Raw genomic sequence first — 13,958 nt, 5'->3', positions numbered from 1 at the left:
TATATATAAGTAATATTTTATCTCGAAAACTTTTTAAGGAGGATTTTCATCTATTACCAAAACTAAAGGAAAATTTTCAGCTCAGGTATTTTGAATGTGGGGCAAGAACTATGAAATACCTGTGACTAGATATGCCAGATATGTGCCTAAATATAGCCAATCCTTCTGGAAATTGCTATAAAACATTAAAAAGCTCAAAAATCGAGTTTGGAACATTGCTTTCCTTAAAATCTTTCGTGAAACTTTGGTCAAAATGTAGTTATCGTCTTTTATTTCATACATTTCTGGCTTAGGTGAAAAATCGTCATTTTGGACCATAAAATCGTTATTTTTTAATTTTGGGCCAAAAAATCGTCAAAATGACGATAAATCAGCAAATTCGGCAACACTGATCCCAACGCTTTAAAAGTTTTAGAGAGTTCTAGGCATGGTACAATTAGAAAGGTAGATGCCTCAGCCCAGCTGATCGAATCTAAAACGTCAAAAAACTATGAATTCGCCATGAAAAATCAAAACAAGAAACCATATGATTCAGTAAGTAAGAGATAGCATGTCTACATTTTATAGACAAACACAAGCGATAAAAAGAGACAACAAGAGACCATTTGGCGAAAATTTTGACAGTTTACGTTACAAAAAAAGTTGCTTTGTTGTAGCAATTAGCCGATGCATCTACCTTTCTTATTGTACCATGGTTCTAGGTAAAATGTCATTGGAATACATTACACAGTTCCAAGGGACTTTCTTACTAATCGGAGGAACACTTAACATCGATTTTTAAGGAATCTTGGCTACCCCACACTAGGTTTAAAATACTGTTGCTTATCATAGTCAGCTATCGATGGTTGAAGGATAGAAAAATCATTCGACAGATTCAAATAGTTAATTCCATATTGATTGTATAACTGAGTCAACAGTGGCTAGCCGAAACGACGAGATGTGGACCGAAAACTTTGAAAAACTTAATTTTTCTCATTTATGCACCAATTGCTATTGCTAAGGAAGAAAACGTCAATGAAATAAATAAAAATTTAATGCTTAAGATAGGAAAAAAAATTTGCTGTCCGGATTATCGAGGTACAAAAAATACGAGTCTCCAATGTAAAAAATTTTAGTAGGATTATCGAGACTATACTGTATATCATGAGTACTGTAATTTCGCTGAAATCACGAAATGAGATGATTTCATTTTTGTATGCGAAATCATGATAAATTTTGCTGGATTCCGCGCGAAACGCCTTCGAAACCACGAAACGTCGCCGAATGTAAACCAAGCATAAGGCTGGGTTTTTGGAAATTCGTACTACAAGGGAACGAAATATGGTACCCTTTGAATTAGGCAATTATTGTCTTTATTCACGTAATTATGCAACCATGGGCTACGAAGTTTATATCCTTGAAAAAAAAAACTATGAATTAATATACACCAATAGTAGAGAAGTTTTAGACTACAAAAATATACAGGAAATGTTACCTTAATTACGCTGGAGTAGCAAAATTAAGAAGTAAATTTCTTAGCCAGGAAAACTGCTTCCAGTCTTAAAATGGTCGCAACTCGTGATATTTGCTTAATTAGAATTCGTTTACCTTAGATGTCAGGTTATTATCTAGTAAACGTCCGTTATTAATGATTTTTACATATAAAATAGTATGTTTTAGTAACTACTCGGTAATCCGGACAATTCGATAACCCGGGCATCGCCGAAACATGTTTTGTCCGGATTATCGAGACTATACTGTATAATGTTACGAATGTAATTGATAGGTTTAAGTTAAATTAGTTGAATTTCCGTTAATTAAAAAAAAAATGAATTGTAACGTAAATTTTATTACGCAGTTACTCTATTCAAATAACAACGACTACCATACAGAATTTTCTTCATCTTTCTAGTTCTTACTTTCCATGTTTATTTTGTTATTGTTGTGCAATTATCCATCATGCAATTATCGCTTAGTTTCCCCTATTGTTGTTATTGTACTTTCTGTCATATTTGTTTTGCTTTCGATTCACTTGCATTTATCGCTCTTCGCCCATGTATGTGTGTGTTGTTGTACACTTAGTGCGTGTTTGTGTGCTTGCCGCACTTTTAAATTGGGGGTGTTCTGAAAGCTACCAGATTGTCTGTCTAGAAATATCGGATTCAGCAACAGCGAGTTAGAAGTGTTTTAGACGTCAAACTGAACAGTCGGTTAAGGAAGAAGTAAAGGAAAGCTGTGTGCTTACTAGATTCAAACCGTATGCTCAGAATTAAAGTCGGTTGTGAATAAGTGTAATAAAGTAAATAAAGCATTGTGGAAACGTAATCTAAAACGAACACTGTTTTATTTAGTACAAATGGTACGTCTACACGGAGATTAGTTTAATCTAAATCCGTAACAATTTGGTTGAACGGATGGAGGGATGGAGGTGCAATCAAGAAATTTGAAATTATAATTACGGTTGCCGTATAAGATAGGGGTAGTTTTGAAAAATCGTTTTTATGTGTATAAAAAGTTCTAAATGGGAGTAACTTGATACAATTGGAATTTGGTAGAAAGGATAGAGATGGAATCCTGAAATTTCGGATTAAGATTACTGTTGGATTATAGGATTGAGGTAGTTTTGGAAATTCGTACTTATGTGCACCAAAAGTACTAAATCGTACTAAATTTGGTACAAGAACTAAGTGTAGGGTTGAGATAGTTTCGGAAATTCGTACTTATGTGGAAGAAAGGTAAACAGTAAAGGTTTTGGAAATGAGATAACTACTAAATTGATTGAGCTGGAATTTTGAAATTTGGCATTAAAATAACATTTGGCGTTTAGAGTGGAGATAAGGATGTTGCGGATGAACGGATAGATCTGGAATCCTGAAATTTTGAATTAAAGAAGGGATAGTTTTGGTTTTTGTATGAAAATTACTAAATGATACAGAATTTGGTATAATTTGTTATTGTGTAAAGGGGATGAGCTAGAATTTTTAAATATTATGAGGAGATTTTGGAAATTTGTACTTATGTATAGCATTTCCAAATTAAATGAAACCTTTTCCAAATTGAATGAAACTTTTTCCAAATTGAATGAAACCTTTTCCAAATTAAATGAAACCTTTTCCAAATTAAATGAAACTTTTTCCAAATTAAATGAAACCTTTTCCAAATCAAATGAAACCTTTTCCAAATTGAATGAAACCTTTATTTTTATTGAAAGAAAAAATCCAGAATATTTTGAAAAGAGAAAGAAATTAAAAATTATATGGGATTTCAAAAATTTTTTTACTTAAATTCTAATCGTAAGTAATGACATAAAAGTGCAACTCGCTGCATGTTTTGCTTCCTTGAACTTAAACATTTTATATTTTTTGGGCATTAATTAAGGTTATAGCGAAATAATCCTAACGAGAGAATTAAGGTTTAAACAATTGCTAATAATAACAGGGGCTAATTAATTGTATTACCTAATGAAGTGGTTCACGATTTGCTGCTTGTGGAATTTTCAATGGACATACTCATTACATAATTGGAGCAGTCCTGTCAACGATATTACGATCTATTGTCTGATCGCGAATTACCACTCTGGTACACAATTTTATGTTTGAAAATTCCTTTACTATTGGGTTCGACAATTACACCGGTTTAATTCTATCATTATGTGTATTCGTTTACTTATTAAGTTATTGCATAAAAATTATCCTGAAAAAAAAAACTTTCAAAAATAAAATTGTGTGCCAGAGTCGTACTAAACGAACGGGCAATAGGTCGTAATACCGTTGACGTGATTGACCATTGTATCGAACAGCTCAAATAACAGACCATGAAAACGCGACAAAATCGATTAGTTGTCAATCAGGGTCGTACCTAACATTTTCTGAGCGACATTTCTGCAGAACATTTCGAAGCTGAAAAACGTCATCATGTGGTACTTTTATAGCGGTTCTTAAAATAAGGGACGAAAAGGACATCGAAGCAAGCGAGTTAGAAAGTCGAAATGCTCCACGAAAACAGGCCTCATTCGATTTGACTGAAGACAAGTCATTTCATAAATAAGCTAAAACAACTGTAAACAAAGATATAACGTTAATTTCAGATGCCTTATATGGTCTTCAGCAGAAACTTAATCACACCATAACTCGGAACTTCGACTCATGGCGGATCTGTCCTTCGGGATTCTTAATATACTCACCAAGGGCTTTCATCCCCAAAAGGAATTATCTCTGCCCCAGATTTTCACCTCCATTTTGTGTCACAGTGTTATTAGGCATTTTTTAAACCTAAATTCTCTCTTTAGGATTATTTCGCTATAACCTTAATTAATGCCCAAAAATTATGAAATGTTTATGTTCAAGGAAGCAAAACATGCAACGAGTTACACTTTTATGTCATTACTTAAGATTAGAATTTAAGTAAAAAATCGTTGAAAACCATTATAATTTTTTATTTCTTTCTCTTTTCAAAATATTCTGGATTTTTTCTTTCAATAAAAATAAAGGTTTCATTTGATTTGGAAAAGGTTTCATTTAATTTGGAAATGCTATATATGAAAAGAACCAAATAGAGCCATAATTGTTTCTGGGGGAACAGATAGAGCGGGAAGTAAGAATCGCGGTTGGTATATAGGGTTGATATAAGGAGGTATTTTTTAAGCTTATACCTATGTGTACCTACAAGTTCTAAAGGATAATAAACTAAATACTAAATAGCACTAAACATTGAAGCACTGATATTGAATGTACTGGTAAATCCAGCACTGAGAAATTTCATCGGTGTCATGCTTTAGTGTTCCATACGTCATTTGCCTGATTCGAGTTAATGTTTGAGACCATACAGGCTAAAAGTGGTGCAAAATTCTAATAATTTAAGAGATCAGTCCTACATAACTAAAATGAAAGAATATATCAGGAGTTTATTTTAGTCAGATATGGCAGTTATGGCAAATTTTTATAATGGAAAAAATTGCTGAATTGTTCCATGGGATCTTTTTTCATGTTTTTAGCAGTTTGGAACATGTTTTGTCAAATTTCAACAAAACCACTTTTTATCAATTGTGTTGAAAATTCAGGGCTTTTAATGAAAATTCTTTATGAGAAACAAATACATTAAGGGCCTTTATTGTAGGTCTCCTTAAAATTTATTTAAGAGGTTATAACTATTTTTTGTTTATTAAGAAATATAAAAGTATCGTATTTGGTAATAATTTCGATCGGAAAAAACGCACTGATTTTTTGCACGCGTTTGCACTTTAAACTCGTTTTTCTTAAAATTTCTTAAAGTATCTGCGCATAACATTGTGGGCTTACATCCAAAATCTTGTCTTTAAACGAGGATTTTTTCGTTTAACCGATTTTTAAGTAGGAGGCGTTAAACTTAAGCGAAAATAAATTGCGGTTTTCATATAACAATATAGTATTCAAAAATATTTTGATTTAAAAATTATTCTTCAGATTTAAACCCAGACTTTTAAAGCAATTTGTTCCATACGCCACATTGTTTGTAACTTGACAAAATTGAAACATTTTTTGTTCCAAACACCATGATTTTTGGTGCGGAACAATTCGTTTTTGTATTTTTTGTTCCATACGCCGCACGTCATGGATATGGAACAAAAAGACAAGATTTTTTGCGACACAAAGCGGATATCGTATAAATGATAGTTGAAATGTGTGACCTCTCTGGAATGTTTGTGGAACATTATTATGTATTTGTTTTTGTTTTAGTAATAATGTATTCTATTACGAAAACAAAAATAAAACAAACATTAAAAGTATTTAGAAAATAATAAAATAAAGAAGATTGTGGTAGGAAGCTGAATATTTTTATACGTCGCATCGTGTGTTAGGTGTGATTGTTCGAGTAGAATAGCTCGACTCGAAAAGAGACAATTAGAAAAACATTAAAAAAATACCTTCGCCTTATAAGGCAAACATAAAAACAAACTTTTAATAATTTTTCCACATTGCCAAACGTACTATTTTTGCATAATGGGGAACCGGGAACTTTAGTTTTAGTTATATGGGGGCTATTACAAAACATGGAACTATATTCACATCTTTTATATCGAGAGCCGCCGGTTATTCCAAATCATAGGTCCAGATAGTATATAAGTTTATTGACCACTTCAAATTATTAATGCCAAACAACATCGAATTCGGTCTAAAAATGCAGCTAAGTTTTTTGAAAATATAGCTAATACCTACATATGTAACTTCAAAGAAACCTGAAATCGAGCGGTACCATTATATAGGGTCTATACCAAGACTTGGACGTGCAGACAAAAGTAGCATTTTCCTAGACGGTCGGACATGTATGTATATAATAAGTAATTTATTGAAAAAATAAAAGAAACTTTAGAGACAATTGGCAATCCTGGCAAGAAAGCACTTTACCATAATCGTAGCTCAAGAATTTACGGTAATAACCGCATCAAGTTCTTGTTGCTGTTGAAACAACAAACATCACTGAACAACAAGCCCAAAAGCAACAGCAAACAACAACATCAGCAACAAGGACATGGGCAACAAAATGAACAATGAATGCAACAGCAATTTCTTTTTGGAAATTCGAGCTGACTCACTTGTATTTGGTTGTGGTTGTTTTTTCATTCGGCTCCTCTTTTTTTCTATTAGACTGTGAAATTTTTCACTTACCTTAGCAAAATTTTCTTCTCCCTCTTTCTCTCCGCCTCCCTCTCTCTCTCTCTCCTCGCCATCCACTTATTCTTTGTTCAGCTACCTTTGCTTTGTGTTTTCCGTAAACACTTTGCACTTAACTTGTTTTTGTTTTTTTTTTCAACACCGCAACGACCATGCACCAATAACAGTCACCAGGAACCAACGTGGCCAAAGCCACAGTCGCAGATAGTCGTCGGAACGAACTCCTGTTGTACGAATTCTGCATTTCATGTTGAACACAAACGTGGACATACAAACAGGCATTTAAACATCCATGGCTACACTTGGATCCATGTATTTTCTGTGGCCTGCAGTTAACGCTCTATGGCGAATGTGGTGGCAGGACTACGTGAATGTGAATGGGCGAATACTAAATGCGGTTTATGCTCGTTTCACACTTGTTGCAAATTATCGTCGTTGAAATACTCATTCTTATTGTTCTTTCATTTGTTCCGCATCTGGCTTTCGATGGGTACATTTGTTCCGCATAGGAGAAAATAGAAATTTTACATCCAAGGGAAAAGAGATATACATACATACGTGCAACTTGAATAAATGAACTTTCATTGACTTTCCAAAAAATTAGTAATTTGCTCAGTGCAAAGTTTAAGGTATTTAAAGTAAAGAAATAAAACACAACTTCGATTACATGTTTACTCAATAAGTTGGCTAAAACTAAGACTTCTAAGTGGTTCGGTTTCAAGCGCTACTCCAATTGACACCAAGTTTTGCGGTGACCGTCTTCACTTGAGTTTTTAACCTCAGTTTTGCCCTTTTCCTCCGCCAAAGAGTTTGTATTCAAACACATCTTAGCTGGAGCACATTCAACTATAGTTCAAATTGTTTTCAAAACCTCTTCTACGTAGTACTCTGGGCCATATATCGGAAATAGGAGCCCCAACTAATCCTTGGAAGTTCCAATTCGCATTATTTTTAAAGTTTCCCCAACGTTTTTAGTCACAATGTGCCGAGGGTCTCAAGGGGCTTACACCAGGATGTATTGTGTTTACCAATATTTGGCTGTTTAACTTTTTTATTATACGGCAAACAAAAGAATGGTTGATATTAATCCACTTTCCGAATGAATATTTCAAAATTTAAATTTGTATATGAGGAAAAAATTTTTGATTTGAGGGTATTATGATATTTTCCCCAGACCATGGGAAAAGTGGCAATCTTGTTAGGATAACAAATGCAAATTCTTCCTAGAATAACACCACAATGCCCCAAAATTAAAATTTAAGTCAAAAGTACAGTTATTGACCACCGATGACACTACAATTTTTAATAATATTTTATTGCTTTTGTTTTGCACTACCCATTCTCGAAATTCACAAAGACGTATAGCAATAACGACCCGAACAAATGCATTTTCCAAAAACATATGCTAATAGTTCCACATTTTGGTTGCAGATGGCTACACAACTCACTGGAATTGATAACAACAATGCCAATCGTTTTTGATTCCCATTTCTCGCGGCAGAAAACATTAACGTTGTGTTTTGTGACTGAAATTTATTTCTTTACTTTTTTATTGTTTATTTAATAAAAAAATCAAAAGTGAATGCCGTCAAACTCGAGTTTTAATTTTTTTCTTGTCAATATTCCAATGAATAACAGTTTTCGTTTAACAGAATGTTGCTATGATATCGTAGCAACAGAGGTTAACTCCCTCTACAGTTAACTTTTCACAATTGACTTTTCCTATCTTGTAATATTGACATCTTTGAAATTCATCACATACCTGAATATTGACTGATCAGGTATGTGATGAATTTCGAATCGATTTGCAATGAAAACGATTTGCCCAAAACGAGTGAATTGTTTTTAGATGTGATGGGATCCGCATCGAATTTCAATTCCACGTTGTTTCAATTTCATTAAATTCCCACAAACAAAAAGCGGACTGGTGATCCCTAATCTGCAGTTGAAAGAAGCAAAATAGAAATAAAAAAACACTTTTTTAGTCTTGGCGATGCACAATGGTCCTAAATCCAAATTTTTTGGCCAAAACTATTTCAACGTCCATTTTGAATTGAAATTAACTATTATTTTTAATAAATGTGTACAAACAGCAATTCTTACGTTTTATCGACCAAAATGACCAAAAACTTTCAAAATTTGTTGAACAGGGTGGTCCCGTTGTGTGGGGTCTAAACCAAAACATTGACCTATGTTAACAATTTTTGGTACGAAGGATTCATATCTTCCAAGAGGTCGAAATACCAAATTTCAGCCGAATCGGTCAAAAAGTGTCGCTAAAATTCACAAAATATCTAAAATCGGACGGTACTTTTATGTGGGGGCTATGACAAAAAATTGACCTATTTTCAAAAAACTTACACATACTTGTTTTATACACTCTGAAACCCTTAAATATGAATTTTAAGAAAAATCGGTTAATAGATGTAGGTATTCCATTTCAGGTTAGGTTAGGTTCCATTTCAATTGGATACTACGTACACTCACAACAGGTATTTACAAAAAATTCTCCCATCTTAAAATAGAAAAATCCACTTTATTTTAACTGTGGCAAATTTGAGCAATAATTTATTTCTCAATTTATTAGTTCAGACCCCCAGCTATCTTCCAAAATCAATTTGGAGGTGGACAAACTTAGACATTTTTTTAAAAGTTTAAATATATTTTAAAAATATTTGTAAAAAATAATTTTTAATATATATAAAAATTGATTTTATTACGCTAATTTTACAAATTTCATCGCCCTTTTTGTAAATATTATGAAAGTACTCATTAACAGCTTCCCGATTCATAATAATTTTGGTCTCACTTCTGTATATTTATGCAGCGACGCAATACAACAAAAATTGTATATTTTACAGCACAAAGTCCGTTTTATTTTTACATAAAAAAGTGTCAACTTTGGTACTGCGGCAATCAACGAATACTAACGTTATTTACAAAAACTAATTATTCTCAGATGACTTGAGGTGTTTTTTATTATTCTGTGCAAAAAAAGTTAAAATTTCGAATCTTCAAAAATAGGGTTTTGGCCAAAAATTTCCTGATTGAAACCTATGTGCGATGGCAAAAACCGAAAAATGTAATAACAAATAAAATAAATTTTGTGTTCTTGTTTAAATTGACCTATACGGAAGTTTAGTGTGGAAATTCTTGTCCAATTACACGAGGAGAACTTTACAAGCAGTGCAAACAACATATTAAGCGGATGTATTCACTAATCTAGAGGAAAGAAACATGTTCAAAGTAGATTTTTTGATCCGTGTTTTTTTTTATCAAAATATCAAATATTTTCTTAACAAAATATACTAAATATAAGGCAAAGAAATGTAAATTTATCTATTTCATATTCGTGTTTAAATTTCCAGCTTTTTTCTAAAAAATATCAAAATTCATTACATCGTTTATAAATCGACTACAAAAATATGACCGTTTTCAAAACGAGAAAAATAAACGATTATCGAATTGCAATGGAATATAAAACCGATATCAAAAACAATTCGATGTCGGAAAATGTACATGTATCACACCTACAGTCGTTTTTTACTCGTTTTGAGCTCGAAATCGATTTCCATCACATGCCCGATTGTTGTCGTTGTTATCCCATCCAACTACAAAGTACAGAAACAACTTGTTGAAAGCTCTCTGTACATAACAAAAAACAACTGGGCACAAAATATTACATTTTAAAAAATTGTAACGGATCCAAATATTGAATTAATGCAAAATCTTGGATTTGTTGCTTTTGATATGCGCAACACTGTATGTAAGTATTATTACGAAAGTAACTGGTGAATTAAAGTTAATTCGGAAGAATTTCTGCTAATTTGAGAATGTGATTGTAACGTAAATTTTCATTAAGCATTTGAAGCATTGTGGCGTTTTTTATTGGGATAGCGTTTGCAATTTTGTTTTTTCAAAATAGTCTGGCTTAATCCCATTGTTGTTGTTTTAATATTTTAAAACAACTATTTTATTAGTGGAAAAGATTTGGCAGGGTATAAAAAGTTTCTTGTTGAAGAAGTTATTGAAAAATAAGTTCGGTGGAGAATATCCACAAACAAGAAACAAGGGAACTGATGAGATCCAGTGGCGTGGATCGAAACTATATGCAAACCAGCGTCAGGCAAGAGAGCGCACACGTGCTCTCAGTAAACGGTTCTCTCTCCACACACACAATTCAACTAATTGAAAAAGCACGCACTCACACAATGACACCCCCAAAAGTATGCAATAGAAATAGATGGTGCCTATCGCTGATGTAAACTGATTGTGATCTAACTTGAATTGAATGAAGTTGGATGTTTACGTTCGAATGGCTCGCTTGATTGCTTTGTTTTCGAACTTACTCGTAGCTCCATGTTTTGGAATAGCCCCCACATAACGTTACCGCCCGATTTCAGGTATTTTGACTTTAAATTCACATTTCTAGACCGAATTAGCTATAATTTGATATTTAGGGTTCTTAGTGACCAAAAAACTTATATTCGAAATAATAATGAACGTAGGTCCATGTTTTGGTATAGCCCCATATAACGGTACCTCGGTATAACGGATTTCGGTATCCCCATATAACGGATTTTCGATATTTTGAGAATTTTACCTACAAGTTTCAACCGAATTATCTGTAATTTGAACATTTGACACCACACCTCTCCACCAAAAATTGTCAAGAAAGGTCGATGTAGTGATAAAGCTCCCATATAAAAGTACCTCCCGATTTTCAGTAATTTGATGATTTTAACTACAATATTAACCGAACTAGCAGTAATTTGACATTTGAAGTTCTTAGTGGTCACAACACCTCTCCATAAAAAAATTGTCAACATAGTTCCATGTTCGGATATAGCTCCCATAACAGTAATTGGCAATTTTAGCTAAAATTTTTAACCGAACTAACTGTAATTTGACATTTGAAGGTTGTAGTGGTCACCACACATCTGCATCAACAATTTTCGACATAGCCCCAATATAACAATACTTCCCGATTTTCGGTACTTTGAGGATTTTACTTAAAATGTTTAACCGATTGTAGGTCTATGTTTTGGTATAGCCCCAAAACAAACCTCCCGATTTTCCGTATCTTAGCTTTATTTTTTGGACGAACTTTCTGTAATTTGAAATTTAAAAGCCAACAAAAATTGTTCATATAAGTTCATATTTTCGTATAGCCCACATACCTCCGAACTAGCTGTTAATGACATTTGAAGTTCCCACGTTATGTACCGATTTTCGGTATTATGAGGATTCTAGCTACAATTTTTAACCGAATTAGGAGTTATTTGACATTAAAGGCTCCCATCAAAAACTGTCAACATAGGTCCATGTTTTATTATAACCCCTATATAACAGTACCCGATTTCTAGCCCACCAAAAATTGTCAACATACATAGTTAGATATAGGCACCATAAAAAGGGCCTACCGAATGAAACATTTTATGTACATTATCTGACATTTTAACGTACCCAATTAAAGTTGGGGACAGTAATGAAAACTAAATTTTCAATTTTAGTTCAGATTATTTTATGGTGGAGGGTATGAAAAGTTCGGCCCGGCTTTTTTACTTGTTTATTATTAAACTATGCAAAAATTAAAAATTTGATAAAATATCAAACGTTTTATGTAAATTTCAATATTTTTTTGTCTTAATTTGTAGCATTAGGCTAGTTTTAACGCAAAGGGAACAAATCGATGTCGGATTTTTTAGCCGGGGTGCCGCCTCAACTTTTTAGTTTGAGCAAATTGGAATATGTTAACACGTGCTACTGGGGCCATTTGTTCATTTTATGTTCAAAAACAAAATACGTAAGTATTACTGAATTCGAGATAATAAAGCCAATGTCTCGAAAAACGTGACTAGGTACGCCTAAGGGCGAAAATGGAGCTTATTTAAAAAACACTTTCTCGACCCATGTAAGGTGTCCTATAGGGACGTTACTAGTATCATTTTGGCTACAGTAGAAGTTCTCGCAGAGGATCCCAACATATATAAGATCTATAGAAGCTTTATCCGTTAACAGCGAAGAATAAACCGTGAAAAATACACGCAACAACTTCAAGGAACGAGGCTATTTGCGTGCACTGGCATGGAAGACTATTACCAGGTATTCCCAAAACAGAGCAGAAAGAACGGGTTGCTGTTCTGGTATCACATGGGAGTAAAGAACAACTCCTACCCATTCCTGAAAATGACAGTAGCTCGGGGGACACAATACATAGCAGTGTACGAATACCTAGAATAATGGTGTCTCACCAGCTACAGCAGATGTTAGGTCGAGAGCTTCTTTACCAGAAATATTGTTGAGAGGGACTTTTGACTGCAAGTGTTTGATATGTATGTTTGATTGCTTATCCACAATGAATATTATTATTTTGATTTTTCGTTGTGAAATGAGTGATTTGACTGTATTCATACTCAGAATATCTATTTTGATTGAAATCACAACTGTTTATGTATTAGAAAACGTTTTACAGTTGATATTTGTACGAATTACCGAGTTTTTCGATTTGAAATAAAAAGAAAGCGAAACATTTAGTAAAAGAGTACAAATTTAATACATCTAAAAAACATTTACTTCATTTAGCCCCAGTGGTTTCGATATCAAATTGACACTTTTTAAAATAAATATTTTTTTAAAAGTGAGATTATGTTTTTAGCAATTAAAAAAAAATAAATTCCGTTGACCAGAAACTGTATATCTTCCACTTGTAACATTTTCAGCAGCACTTTCACTATTTTCCTCCATTTCAACAAAGAAAACACACAAACGAACTGTTATTTTACGAAAATGTAAAAATCACGAAGTTGAGCGAACACGAGAACAATCATAGAGCCAGAGCAAACTCGATTGAAAGCGAAAATCACATCTATGAACGTTTACCAACAAGTAATATGTTCGTTCATTCCTTGTTACAGAACAAAACACACAACCATAAACGCTCATTGTTATGTACGGATGAAACTCATCAAACCTGATCGTTTTATTCGAGCCGATACGAAAACAATCATTCTATACCAACGTACGTAAAAATACTTTATGAAACATTTCCAATGGTTTCGTTTCGTATCTTCCATAGGAACAATACAAAACGAAACAAAACCCACGTTGACCGAACTCGCTGTTTTGTTTCGTTTTGTTTACATTCGTGAGTGCGAACAAAACGAATAGCGAAAAGTTCTTAATTCCACAACAACAGATAGAAAACGAAAAAGTTCAAACACGTATGAACGATTCAATGAATGATTCCTTTGGTGTTTCAAAACATCAACCGTAGTATGTTCCAAATATGTTGATGTTAGCTGATAGGGTTGTTAAGCAATCAAATGT

The sequence above is a fragment of the Musca autumnalis genome, unplaced genomic scaffold (assembly GCF_047663935.1).
Source record: "Musca autumnalis isolate F117 unplaced genomic scaffold, ASM4766393v1 scaffold_3, whole genome shotgun sequence".
In the NCBI taxonomy this organism is placed as follows: Eukaryota; Metazoa; Arthropoda; class Insecta; order Diptera; family Muscidae; genus Musca; species Musca autumnalis.
This window is presented reverse-complemented; position numbering follows the sequence as displayed.